A 14397-nucleotide genomic window follows, 5' to 3' on the forward strand; every position below is an offset into this window, starting at 1 on the left:
CAAGCGTGTGTACAGGGGCATAAACGCAGCAGTGATAGGATTGGAGAGGTTCGGTGAGCAAATGAAGACCCTTTGAAGTCATATTGCATGGTACGCATTACACGGGTCTCAACTCTCCAGGTTTAAGGTATTCTTCCTTCAGCTAAAACATGCATGTGGAACCCAAGTATGATCAACCATGTGAACGGGAGACGTGTTCAAATATGTCTCAGTTTTCCTCCCCTGGTACTCGGGTGCAACATTCCAGACGCTTTACTAACACTCTCCCCACTTGGAGAGTCAGCGCCTTTAACCTCCTGTTTGGCCCAGTTTGCAATTTCTGCGGAAGATGAACAGGAATAGCGAGAACCAATGAGAGGCTAGCTGGAGGTGTCTGGATGGGCAAATTTAACTCTCATTTCCCACCAGGAAGAGGAAATAACCAAAGGCTCAGCGTGCCGTACCGGAACCAGATTAGGGCCTGAAGCCATCCTGCGGTGTTGCGGCCAGGTCACAAGAAAGCGAGTTGAAGAAAGGAGCTCAGGGGCACTGTAATTCACAAACCTGCAGAGTTATAAATGACAGCTATCGTCCAAAAATATACTGAAGTAAGGCTGCCAAGAGGACTTGAAAGCGGGGCAGAATTGCAGGAAACCGATTTCAAGAGGTAGACTGGAATTGCATTGAAAGCATAGGAAAAGAGGCAGAACGTCCACAATGATGCACTTGGCCAAAAAGGGCGTATGCGTTTTTTCCTGAATATATTCAGGAAAAAACGCATACGCACTTTTTGGCCAACCAAGCAAGCTTGCAAAGGAAATCTGCACTACAATGAAGTCTCACTTCCACCCGGTCAAAAGGGCCATCTGAAAAAAGTGTAAAATCCAGAAAGGCAGGACAGGCCATGGAGAACTGGGAGCCTTGTTATGCTGATGGGCGGGATGTAAATTGCCAACAACCACTCGGGAGAAGTGTATGGTGTTTCCTGAAACATCTAAAAAACAAAGCAACAGAGCCTAGGGCACTGCCACTTATGGTCCTATAGCTTAGGGAAATTAAAATCAAAAAGACACAGCCACCCCAAACTTTCGAACGGCTCTGTTTACAAGAACCTCGTTTACAGTACAAGTTCAACATCGCAGAAAGTGAAAAATGGATAAAGAAATTGTGGTATTTACTTACAAAGCAATATCACTCAGCAATGAAATCTGTGTCATCAGGCCCATAGCAGCACAATGAGTGGATTCAGGTATGATGATTCTAACTGAAATAAGTCACACAGAAAAAGAAACATCATAAGTTATCACTAATACACGGAATGTAAACTTGGCTACACAGGAACTGAATTACAGAACAGAACAGGGTCTCAAATTTAGAAAACCAACTTATGCTTGCTTAAGGGGAATGGTGAGTTGGGGTGCTGCATAAAACCAGAGATTGAAATGAGCACAGATAAAGTTCCTTAAGCCAAATATGGAATAGACAAGAGCTACTCCTTGCTCAACGAAATAGACTCAACACCCCATATTAAACGCCTAAGAATGTACCTGACTAGTAAGTATCTTAAAACCTATGGATTGCTATGTCTCCAAAAGAGAATGAAGCGTGTGTACAGGGGCATAAACGCAGCAGTGATAGGATTGGAGAGGTTCGGTGAGCAAATGAAGACCCTTTGAAGTCATATTGCATGGTACCCATTACACGGGTTTCAACTCTCCAGGTTTAAGGTATTCTTCCTTCAGCTAAAACATGCATGTGGAACCCAAGTATGATCAACCATGTGAACGGGAGACGTGTTCAAATATGTCTCAGTTTTCCTCCCCTGGTACTCGGGTGCAACATTCCAGACGCTTTACTAACACTCTCCCCACTTGGAGAGTCAGCGCCTTTAACCTCCTGTTTGGCCCAGTTTGCAATTTCTGCGGAAGATGAACAGGAATAGCGAGAACCAATGAGAGGCTAGCTGGAGGTGTCTGTATGGGCAAATTTAACTCTCATTTCCCACCAGGAAGAGGAAATAACCAAAGGCTCAGCGTGCCGTACCGGAACCAGATTAGGGCCTGAAGACATCTTGCGGTGTTGCGGCCAGGTCACAAGAAAGCGAGTTGAAGAAAGGAGCTCAGGGGCACTGTAATTCACAAACCTGCAGAGTTATAAATGACAGCTATCGTCCAAAAATAGACTGAAGTAAGGCTGCCAAGAGGACTTGAAAGCGGGGCAGAATTGCAGGAAACCGATTTCAGGAGGTAGACTGGAATTGCATTGAAAGCATAGGAAAAGAGGCAGAACGTCCACAATGATGCACTTGGCCAAAAAGGGCGTATGCGTTTTTTCCTGAATATATTCAGGAAAAAACGCATACGCCCTTTTTGGCCAACCAAGCAAGCTTGCAAAGGAAATCTGCACGACAATGAAGTCTCACTTCCCCCCGGTCAAAAGGGCCATCTGAAAAAAGTGTAAAATCCAGAAAGGCAGGACAGGCCATGGAGAACTGGGAGCCTTGTTATGCTGATGTGCGGGATGTCAATTGCCAACAGACACTCGGGAGAAGTGTATGGTGTTTCCTGAAACATCTAAAAAACAAAGCAACAGAGCCTAGGGCACTTCCACTTATGGTCCTATAGCTTAGGGAAATTAAAATCAAAAAGACACAGCCACCCCAAAGTTTGGGACGCCTCTGTTTACAAGAACCTCGTTTACCGTACAAGTTCAATATCACAGAAAGTGAAAACTGGATAAAGAACTTGTGGTACTTACGTACAATGCAGTATCACTCAGCAATGAAATCTATGTCATCAGGCCCGTAGCAGCATAATGAGTAGATTCAGGTACGATGATTCTAACTGAAATAAGTCACACAGAAAAAGAAACATCATAAGATATCAGTAATACACGGAATGTAAACTTGGCTACACAGGAACTGAATTACAGAACAGAACAGGTTCTCAAATTTAGAAAACCAACTTATGCTTGCTTAAGGGGAAAGGTGAGTTGGGGTGCTGCATAAAACCAGAGATTGAAATGAGCACAGATAAAGTTCCTTAAGCCAAATATGGAATAGACAAGAGCTACTCATTGCTCAACGAAATGGACTCAACACCGCATATTAAACGCCTAAGAATGTACCTGACTAGTAAGTATCTTAAAACCTATGGATTGCTATGTCTCCGAAAGAGAATCAAGCATGTGTACAGGGGCATAAACGCAGCAGTGATAGGATTGGAGAGGTTCGGTGAGCAAATGAAGACCCTTTGAAGTCATATTGCATGGTACCCATTCCACGGGTTTCAACTACCCAGGTTTTAGGTATTCTTCCTTCAGCTAAAACATGCATGGGGAACCCAGAGTATGATCAACCGTGTGATCGGGAGACGTGTTCAAATATGTCTCAGTTTTCCTCCCCTGGTACTCGGGTGCAACATTCCAGACGCTTTACTAACACTCTCCCCACTTGGAGAGTCAGCGCCTTTAACCTCCTGTTTGGCACAGTTTGCAATTTCTGCGGAAGATGAACAGGAATAGCGAGAACCAATGAGAGGCTAGCTGGAGGTGTCTGGACGGGCAAATTTAACTCTCATTTCCCACCAGGAAGAGGAAATAACCAAAGGCTCAGTGTGCCGGGCCGGAACCAGATTAGGGCCTGAAGCCATCCTGCGGTGTTGCGGCCAGCTCAAAAGAAAGCGAGTTGAAGAAAGGAGCTCAGGGGCACTGTAATTCACAAACCTGCAGAGTTATGAATGACAGCTATCGTCCAAAAATAGACTGAAGTTAGGCTGCCAAGAGGACTTGAAAGCGGGGCAGAATTGCAGGAAACCGATTTCAGGAGGTAGACTGGAATTGCATTGAAAGCATAGGAAAAGAGGCAGAACGTCCACAATGATGCACTTGGCCAAAAAGGGCGTATGCATTTTTTCCTGAATATATTCAGGAAAAAACGCATACGCCCTTTTTGGCCAACCAAGCAAGCTTGCAAAGGAAATCTGCACTACAATGAAGTCTCACTTCCCCCCGGTCAAAAGGGCCATCTGAAAAAAGTGTAAAATCCAGAAAGGCAGGACAGGCCATGGAGAACTGGGAGCCTTGTTATGCTGATGGGCGGGATGTAAATTGCCAACAACCACTCGGGAGAAGTGTATGGTGTTTCCTGAAACATCTAAAAAACAAAGCAACAGAACCTAGGGCACTTCCACTTATGGTCCTATAGCTTAGGGAAATTAAAATCAAAAAGACACAGCCACCCCAAAGTTTGGGACGGCTCTGTTTACAAGAACTTCGTTTACAGTACAAGTTCAACATCGCAGAAAGTGAAAAATGGATAAAGAAGTTGTGGTATTTACTTACAAAGCAATATCACTCAGCAATGAAATCTGTGTCATCAGGCCCTTAGCAGCACAATGAGTGGATTCAGGTATGATGATTCTAACTGAAATAAGTCACACAGAAAAAGAAACATCATAAGATATCAGTAATACACGGAATGTAAACTTGGCTACACAGGAACTGCATTCCAAAACAGAACAGGGTCTCAAATTTAGAAAACCAACTTATGCTTGCTTAAGGGGAAAGGTGAGTTGGGGTGCTGCATAAAACCAGAGATTGAAATGAGCACAGATAAAGTTCCTTAAGCCAAATATGGAATAGACAAGAGCTACTCCTTGCTCAACGAAATGGACTCAAAACCCCATATTAAACGCCTAAGAATGTACCTGACTAGTAAGTATCTTAAAACCTATGGATTGCTATGTCTCCAAAAGAGAATCAAGCGTGTGTACAGGGGCATAAACGCAGCAGTGATAGGATTGGAGAGGTTCGGTGAGCAAATGAAGACCCTTTGAAGTCATATTGCATGGTAACCATTCCACGGGTCTCAACTCTCCAGGTTTAAGGTATTCTTTCTTCAGCTAAAACATGCATGTGGAACCCAGAGTATGATCAACCATGTGAATGGGAGACGTGTTCAAATATGTCTCAGTTTTCCTCCCCTGGTACTCGGGTTCAACATTCCAGACGCTTTACTAACACTCTCCCGACTTGGAGAGTCAGTCCCTTTAACCTCCTGTTTGGCCCAGTTTGCAATTTCTGTGGAAGATGAACAGGAATAGCGAAAACCAATGAAAGAATAGCTGGAGGTGTCTGGTTGGGCAAATTTAACTCTCATTTCCCACCAGGAAGAGGAAATAACCAAAGACTCAGCGTGCCGTGCCGGAACCAGATTAGGGCCTGAAGCCATCCTGCGGTGTTGCGGCCAGGTCACAAGAAAGCGAGTTGAAGAAACGAGCTCAGGGGCACTGTAATTCACAAACCTGCAGAGTTATAAATGAGAGCTATCGTCCAAAAATAGACTGAAGTAAGGCTGCCAAGAGGACTTGAAAGCGGGGCAGAATTGCAGGAAACCGATTTCAGGAGGTAGACTGGAATTGCATTGAAAGCATAGGAAAAGAGGCAGAACGTCCACAATGATGCACTTGGCCAAAAAGGGCGTATGCGTTTTTTCCTGAATATATTCAGGAAAAAACGCATACGCCCTTTTTGGCCAACCAAGCAAGCTTGCAAAGGAAATCTGCACTACAATGAAGTCTCACTTCCCCCCGGTCAAAAGGGCCATCTGAAAAAAGTGTAAAATCCAGAAAGGCAGGACAGGCCATGGAGAACTGGGAGCCTTGTTATGCTAATGGGCGGGATGTAAATTGCCAAGAACCACTTGGGAGAAGTGTATGGTGTTTCCTGAAACAACTAAAAAACACAGCAACAGAACCTAGGGCACTTCCACTTATGGTCCTATAGATTACGGAAATTAAAATGAAAAAGAAACAGCCACCCCAAAGTTTGGAACGGCTCTGTTTACAAGAACCTCGTTTACAGTACAAGTTCAACATCGCAGAAAGTGAAAAATGGATAAAGAAGTTGTGGTATTTACTTACAAAGCAATATCACTCAGCAATGAAATCTGTGTCATCAGGCCCTTAGCAGCACAATGAGTGGATTCAGGTATGATGATTCTAACTGAAATAAGTCACACAGAAAAAGAAACATCATAAGATATCACTAATACACGGAATGTAAACTTGGCTACACATGAACTGCATTCCAAAACAGAACAGGGTCTCAAATTTAGAAAACCAACTTATGCTTGCTTAAGGGTAAAGGTGAGTTGGGGTGCTGCATAAAACCGGAGATTGAAATGAGCACAGATAAAGTTCCTTAAGCCAAATATGGAATAGACAAGAGCTACTCCTTGCTCAACGAAATGGACTCAAAACCCCTTATTAAACGCCTAAGAATGTACCTGACTAGTAAGTATCTTAAAACCTATGGATTGCTATGTCTCCAAAAGAGAATCAAGCGTGTGTACAGGGGCATAAACGCAGCAGTGATAGGATTGGAGAGGTTCGGTGAGCAAATGAAGACCCTTTGAAGTCATATTGCATGGTAACCATTCCACGGGTCTCAACTCTCCAGGTTTAAGGTATTCTTTCTTCAGCTAAAACATGCATGTGGAACCCAGAGTATGATCAACCATGTGAACGGGAGACGTGTTCAAATATGTCTCAGTTTTCCTCCCCTGGTACTCGGGTGCAACATTCCAGGCGCTTTACTAACACTCTCCCGACTTGGAGAGTCAGTCCCTTTAACCTCCTGTTTGGCCCAGTTTGCAATTTCTGCGGAAGATGAACAGGAATAGCGAGAACCAATGAGAGACTAGCTGGAGGTGTCTGGACGGGCAAATTTAACTCTCATTTCCCACCAGGAAGAGGAATTAACCAAAGGCTCAGCGTGCCGTGCCAGAACCAGATTAGGGCCTGAAGCCATCCTGCGGTGTTGCGGCCAGCTCACAAGAAAGCGAGTTGAAGAAAGGAGCTCAGGGGCACTGTATTTCACAAACCTGCAGAGTTATAAATGACAGCTATCGTCCAAAAATAGACTGAAGTAAGGCTGCCAAGAGGAATTGAAAGCGGGGCAGCATTGTAGGAAACCGATTTCAGGAGGTAGACTGGAATTGCATTGAAAGCATAGGAAAAGAGGCAGAACGTCCACAATGATGCACTTGGCGAAAAAGGGCATATGCGTTTTTTCCTGAATATAATCAGGAAAAAACGCATACGCCCTTTTTGGCCAAACAAGCAAGCTTGCAAAGGAAATCTGCACTACAATGAAGTCTCACTTCCCCCCGGTCAAAAGGGCCATCTGAAAAAAGTGTCAAATCCAGAAAGACAGGACAGGCCTTGGAGAACTGGGAGCCTTGTTATGCTGATGGGCGGGATGTAAATTGCCAACAACCACTCGGGAGAAGTGTATGGTGTTTCCTGAAACATTTAAAAAACAAAGCAACAGAGCCTAGGGCACTTCCACTTATGGTCCTATAGCTTAGGGAAATTAAAATCAAAAAGACACAGCCACCCCAAAGTTTGGAACGGCTCTGTTTACAAGAACCTCGTTTACAGTACAAGTTCAACATCGCAGAAAGTGAAAAATGGATAAAGAAGTTGTGGTATTTACTTACAAAGCAATATCACTCAGCAATGAAATCTGTGTCATCAGGCCCTCAGCAGCACAATGAGTGGATTCAGGTATGATGATTCTAACTGAAATAAGTCACACAGAAAAAGAAACATCATAAGATATCAGTAATACACGGAATGTAAACTTGGCTACACAGGAACTGAATTACAGAACAGAACAGGGTCTCAAATTTAGAAAACCAACTTATGCTTGCTTAAGGGTAAAGGTGAGTTGGGGTGCTGCATAAAACCAGAGATTGAAATGAGCACAGATAAAGTTCCTTAAGCCAAATATGGAATAGACAAGAGCTACTCCTTGCTCAACGAAATGGACTCAACACCTCATATTAAACGCCTAAGAATGTACCTGACTAGTAAGTATCTTAAAACCTATGGATTGCTATGTCTCCGAAAGAGAATCAAGCATGTGTACAGGGGCATAAACGCAGCAGTGATAGGATTGGAGAGGTTCGGTGAGCAAATGAAGACCCTTTGAAGTCATATTGCATGGTATCCATTCCACGGGTTTCAACTACCCAGGTTTAAGGTATTCTTCCTTCAGCTAAAACATGCATGTGGAACCTAGAGTATGATCAACCATGTGATCGGGAGACGTGTTCAAATATGTCTCAGTTTTCGTACCCTCATACTCGGGTGCAACATTCCAGACGCTTTACTGACACTCTCCCGACTTGGAGAATCAGTCCCTTTAACCTCCTGTTTCGCCCAGTTTGCAATTTCTGTGGAAGATGAACAGGAATAGCGAGAACCAATGAGAGACTAGCTGGAGGTGTCTGGACGGGCAAATTTAACTCTCATTTCCCACCAGGAAGAGGAATTAACCAAAGGCTCAGCGTGCCGTGCCGGAACCAGATTAGGGCCTGAAGCCATGCTGCGGTGTTGCGGCCAGCTCACAAGAAAGCGAGTTGAAGAAAGGAGCTCAGGGGCACTGTAATTCACAAACCTGCAGAGTTATAAATGACAGCTATCGTCCAAAAATAGACTGAAGTAAGGCTGCCAAGAAGACTTGAAAGCGGGGCAGAATTACAGGAAACCGATTTCAGGAGGTAGACTGGAATTGCATTGAAAGCATAGGAAAAGAGGCAGAACGTCCACAATGATGCACTTGGCCAAAAAGGGCGTATGCGTTTTTTCCTGAATATATTCAGGAAAAAACGCATAGGCCCTTTTTGGCCAACCAAGCAAGCTTGCAAAGGAAATCTGCACTACAATGAAGTCTCACTTCCCCCCGGTCAAAAGGGCCATCTGAAAAAAGTGTAAAATCCAGAAAGGCAGGACAGGCCATGGAGAACTGGGAGCCTTGTTATGCTGATGGTCGGGATGTAAATTGCCAACAACCACTCGGGAGAAGTGTATGGTGTTTCCTGAAACATCTAAAAAACAAAGCAACAGAACCTAGGGCACTTCCACTTATGGTCCTATAGCTTAGGGAAATTAAAATCAAAAAGACACAGCCACCCCAAAGTTTGGAACGGCTCTGTTTACAAGAACCTCGTTTACAGTACAAGTTCAACATCGCAGAAAGTGAAAAATGGATAAAGAAGTTGTGGTATTTACTTACAAAGCAATATCACTCAGCAATGAAATCTGTGTCATCAGGCCCTTAGCACCACAATGAGTGGATTCAGGTATGATGATTCTAACTGAAATAAGTCACACAGAAAAAGAAACATCATAAGATATCAGTAATACACGGAATGTAAACTTGGCTACACAGGTACAGAATTACAGAACAGAACAGGGTCTCAAATTTAGAAAACCAACTTATTCTTGCTTAAGGGTAAAGGTGAGTTGGGGTGCTGCATAAAACCAGAGATTGAAATGAGCACAGATAAAGTTCCTTTAGCCAAATATGGAATAGACAAGAGCTACTCCTTGCTCAACGAAATGGACTCAACACCGAATATTAAACGCCTAAGAATGTACCTGACTAGTAAGTATCTTAAAACCTATGGATTGCTATGTCTCCGAAAGAGAATCAAGCATGTGTACAGGGGCATAAACGCAACAGTGATAGGATTGGAGAGGTTCGGTGAGCAAATGAAGACCCTTTGAAGTCATATTGCATGGTACCCATTCCACGGGTTTCAACTACCCAGGTTTAAGGTATTCTTCCTTCAGCTAAAACATGCATGTGGAACGTAGAGTATGATCAACCATGTGATCGGGAGACGTGTTCAAATATGTCTCAGTTTTCGTACCCTGGTACTCGGGTGCAACATTCCAGACGCTTTACTAACACTCTCCCGACTTGGAGAGTCAATCCCTTTAACCTCCTGTTTGGCCCAGTTTGCAATTTCTGCGGAAGATGAACAGGAATAGCGAGAACCAATGAGGCTAGTTGGAGGTGTCTGGACGGGCAAATTTAACTCTCATTTCCCACCAGGAAGAGGAATTAACCAAAGGCTCAGCGTGCCGTGCCGGAACCAGATTAGGGCTTTAAGCCATCCTGCGGTGTTGCGGCCAGCTCACAAGAAACCGAGTTGAAGAAAGGAGCTCAGGGGCACTGTAATTCACAAACCTGCAGAGTTATAAATGACAGCTATCGTCCAAAAATAGACTGAAGTAAGGCTGCCAAGAGGACTTGAAAGCGGGGCAGAATTGCAGGAAACCGATTTCAGGAGGTAGACTGGAATTGCATTGAAAGCATAGGAAAAGAGGCAGAACGTCCACAATGATGCACTTGGCCAAAAAGGGCGTATGCGTTTTTTCCTGAATATATTCAGGAAAAAACGCATACGCCCTTTTTGGCCAACCAAGCAAGCTTGCAAAGGAAATCTGCGCTACAATGAAGTCTCACTTCCCCCCGGTCAAAAGGGCCATCTGAAAAAAGTGTAAAATCCAGAAAGGCAGGACAGGCCATGGAGAACTGGGAGCCTTGTTATGCTGATGGGCGGGATGTAAATTGCCAACAGACACTCGGGAGAAGTGTAAGGTGTTTCCTGAAACATCTTAAAAACAAAGCAACAGAGCCTAGGGCACTTCCACTTATGGTCCTATAGCTTAGGGAAATTAAAATCAAAACGACAAGTCACCCCAAAGTTTGGAACGGCTCTGTTTACAAGAACCTCGTGTACAGTACAAGTTCAACATCGCAGAAAGTGAAAAATGGATAAAGAAGTTGTGGTATTCACTTACAAAGCAATATCACTCAGCAATGAAATCTGTGTCATCAGGCCCTTAGCAGCACAATGAGTGGATTCAGGTATGATGATTCTAACTGAAATAAGTCACACAGAAAAAGAAACATGATAAGATATCAGTAATACACGGAATGGAAACTTGGCTACACAGGAACTGAATTACAGAACAGAACAGGGTCTCAAATTTAGAATACCAACTTATGCTTGCTTAAGGGTAAAGGTGAGTTGGGGTGCTGCATAAAGCCAGAGATTGAAATGAGCACAGATAAAGTTCCTTAAGCCAAATATGGAATAGACAAGAGCTACTCCTTGCTCAACGAAATGGACTCAACAACGCATATTAAACGCCTAAGAATGTACCTGACTAGTAAGTATCTTAAAACCTATGGATTGCTATGTCTCCGAAAGAGAATCAAGCATGTGTACAGGGGCATAAACGCAGCAGTGATAGGATTGGAGAGGTTCGGTGAGCAAATGAAGACCCTTTGAAGTAATATTGCATGGTACCCATTCCACGGGTTTCAACTACCCAGGTTTAAGGTATTCTTCCCTCAGCTAAAACATGCATGTGGAACCTAGAGTATGATCAACCATGTGATCGGGAGACGTGTTCAAATATGTCTCACTTTTCGTACCCTGGTACTCGGGTGCAACATTCCAGACGCTTTACTAACACTCTCCCGACTTGGAGAGTCAGTCCCTTTAACCTCCTGTTTGGCTCAGTTTGCAATTTCTGCGGAAGATGAACAGGAATATCGAGAACCAATGAGAGACTAGCTGGAGGTGTCTGGACGGGCAAATTTAACTCTCATTTCCCAACAGGAAGAGGAAATAACCAAAGGCTCAGTGTGCCGTGCCAGAACCAGATTAGGGCCTGAAGCCATCCTGCGGTGTTGCGGCCAGGTCACAAGAAAGCGAGTTGAAGAAAGGAGCTCAGGGGCACTGTAATTCACAAACCTGCAGAGTTATAAATGACAGCTATCGTCCAAAAATAGACTGAAGTAAGGCTGCCAAGAGGACTTGAAAGCGCGGCAGAATTGCAGGAAACCGATTTCAGGAGGTAGACTGGAATTGCATTGAAAGCATAGGAAAAGAGGCAGAACGTCCACAATGATGCACTTGGCCAAAAAGGGCGTATGCGTTTTTTCCTGAATATATTCAGGAAAAAACGCATACGCCCTTTTTGGCCAACCAAGCAAACTTGCAAAGGAAATCTGCACTACAATGAAGTCTCACTTCCCCCCGGTCAAAAGGGCCATCTGAAAAAAGTGTAAAATCCAGAAAGGCAGGACAGGCCATGGAGAACTGGGAGCCTTGTTATGCTGATGGGCGGGATGTAAATTGCCAACAGACACTCAGGAGAAGTGTATGGTGTTTCCTGAAACATCTAAAAAACAAAGCAACAGAGCCTAGGGCACTTCCACTTATGGTCCTATAGCTTAGGGAAATTAAAATCAAAAAGACACAGCCACCCCAAAGTTTGGGACGCCTCTGTTTACAAGAACCTCGTTTACCGTACAAGTGCAATATCATAGAAAGTGAAAAATGGATAAAGAACTTGTGGTACTTACGTACAATGCAGTATCACTCAGCAATGAAATATATGTCATCAGGCCCGAAGCAGCATAATGAGTAGATTCAGGTACGATGATTCTAACTGAAATAAGTCACACAGAAAAAGAAACATCATAAGATATCAGTAATACACGGAATGTAAACTTGGCTACACAGGAACTGAATTCCAAAACAGAACAGGTTCTCAAATTTAAAATACCAACTTATGCTTGCTTAAGGGGAAAGGTGAGTTGGGTTGCTGCATAAAACCAGAGATTGAAATGAGCACAGATAAAGTTCCTTAAGCCAAATATGGAATAGACAAGAGCTACTCCTTGCTCAACGAAATGGACTCAACACCGCATACTAAACACCTAAGAATGTACCTGACTAGTAAGTATCTTAAAACCTATGGATTGCTATGTCTCCGAAAGAGAATCAAGCATGTGTACAGGGGCATAAATGCAGCATGATAGGATTGGAGAGGTTCGGTGAGCAAATGAAGACCCTTTGAAGTCATATTGCATGGTACCCATTCCACGGGTTTCAACTACCCAGGTTTTAGGTATTCTTCCTTCAGCTAAAACATGCATGTGGAACCCAGAGTATGATCAACCATGTGATCGGGAGACGTGTTCCAATATGTCTCAGTTTTCCTCCCCTGGTACTCGGGTGCAACATTCCAGACGCTTTACTAACACTCTCCCCACTTGGAGAGTCAGCGCCTTTAACCTCCTGTTTGGCCCAGTTTGCAATTTCTGCGGAAGATGAACAGGAATAGCGAGAACCAATGAGAGGCTAGCTGGAGGTGTCTGGACGGGCAAATTTAACTCTCATTTCCCACCAGGAAGAGGAAATAACCAAAGGCTCAGCGTGCCGTACCGGAACCAGATTAGGGCCTGAAGCCATCCTGCGGTGTTGCGGCCAGCTCAAAAGAAAGCGAGTTGAAGAAAGGAGCTCAGGGGCACTGTAATTCACAAACCTGCAGAGTTATAAATGACAGCTATCGTCCAAAAATAGACAGAAGTAAGGCTGCCAAGAGGACTTGAAAGCGCAGCAGAATTGCAGGAAACCGATTTCAGGAGGTAGACTGGAATTGCATTGAAAGCATAGGAAAAGAGGCAGAACGTCCACAATGATGCACTTGGCCAAAAAGGGCGTATGCGTTTTTTCCTGAATATATTCAGGAAAAAACGCATACGCCCTTTTTGGCCAACCAAGCAAGCTTGCAAAGGAAATCTGCACTACAATGAAGTCTCACTTCCCCCCGGTCAAAAGGGCCATCTGAAAAAAGTGTAAAATCCAGAAAGGCAGGACAGGCCATGGAGAACTGGGAGCCTTGTTATGCTGAAGGGCGGGATGTAAATTGCCAACAACCACTCGGGAGAAGTGTATGGTGTTTCCTGAAACATCTAAAAAACAAAGCAACAGAACCTAGGGCACTTCCACTTATGGTCCTATAGCTTAGGGAAATTAAAATCAAAAAGACACAGCCACCCCAAAGTTTGGAACGGCTCTGTTTACAAGAACCTCGTTTACAGTACAAGTTCAACATCGCAGAAAGTGAAAAATGGATAAAGAAGTTGTGGTATTTACTTACAAAGCAATATCACTCAGCAATGAAATCTGTGTCATCAGGCCCTTAGTAGCACCATGAGTGGATTCAGGTATGATGATTCTAACTGAAATAAGTCACACAGAAAAAGAAACATCATAAGATATCAGTAATACACGGAATGTAAACTTGGCTACACAGGAACTGAATTACAGAACAGAACAGGGTCTCAAATTTAGAAAACCAACTTATGCTTGCTTAAGGGTAAAGGTGAGTTGGGGTGCTGCATAAAACCAGAGATTGAAATGAGCACAGATAAAGTTCCTTAAGCCAAATATGGAATAGACAAGAGCTACTCCTTGCTCAACGAAATGGACTCAACACCCCATATTAAACGCCTAAGAATGTACCTGACTAGTAAGTATCTTAAAACCTATGGATTGCTATGTCTCCGAAAGAGAATCAAGCATGTGTACAGGGGCATAAACGCAGCAGTGCTAGGATTGGAGAGGTTCGGTGAGCAAATGAAGACCCTTTGAAGTCATATTGCATGGTACCCATTCCACAGGTTTCAACTACCCAGGTTTAAGGTATTCTTCCTTCAGCTAAAACATGCATGTGGAACCTAGAGTATGATCAACCATGT

At 43.8% G+C, this 14397-nt stretch overlaps 1 long non-coding RNA gene across 16 annotated transcripts in view; it reads right to left on the minus strand.

Annotated features, from left to right (window-relative positions):
* Positions 1–14397, minus strand: part of LOC307189637 — a 2307304-nt gene that overhangs the window by 665776 nt on the left and 1627131 nt on the right. Inside the window, exon 11 of one of the 16 annotated variants that reach the window (XR_013829244.1) lies at positions 9058–9138. The exons of 14 other annotated variants lie outside the window; for them this stretch is intronic. This is a non-coding gene — a long non-coding RNA (uncharacterized lncRNA). Of the gene's footprint in view, positions 1–9057; positions 9139–12210; positions 12296–14397 lie in introns of those variants that run through there. One more of the 16 variants, XR_013829245.1, reaches the window with a different exon arrangement.

Source organism: Stenella coeruleoalba, assembly GCF_951394435.1.
Source record: "Stenella coeruleoalba genome assembly, chromosome: 7".
Lineage (NCBI taxonomy): Eukaryota > Metazoa > Chordata > Mammalia > Artiodactyla > Delphinidae > Stenella > Stenella coeruleoalba.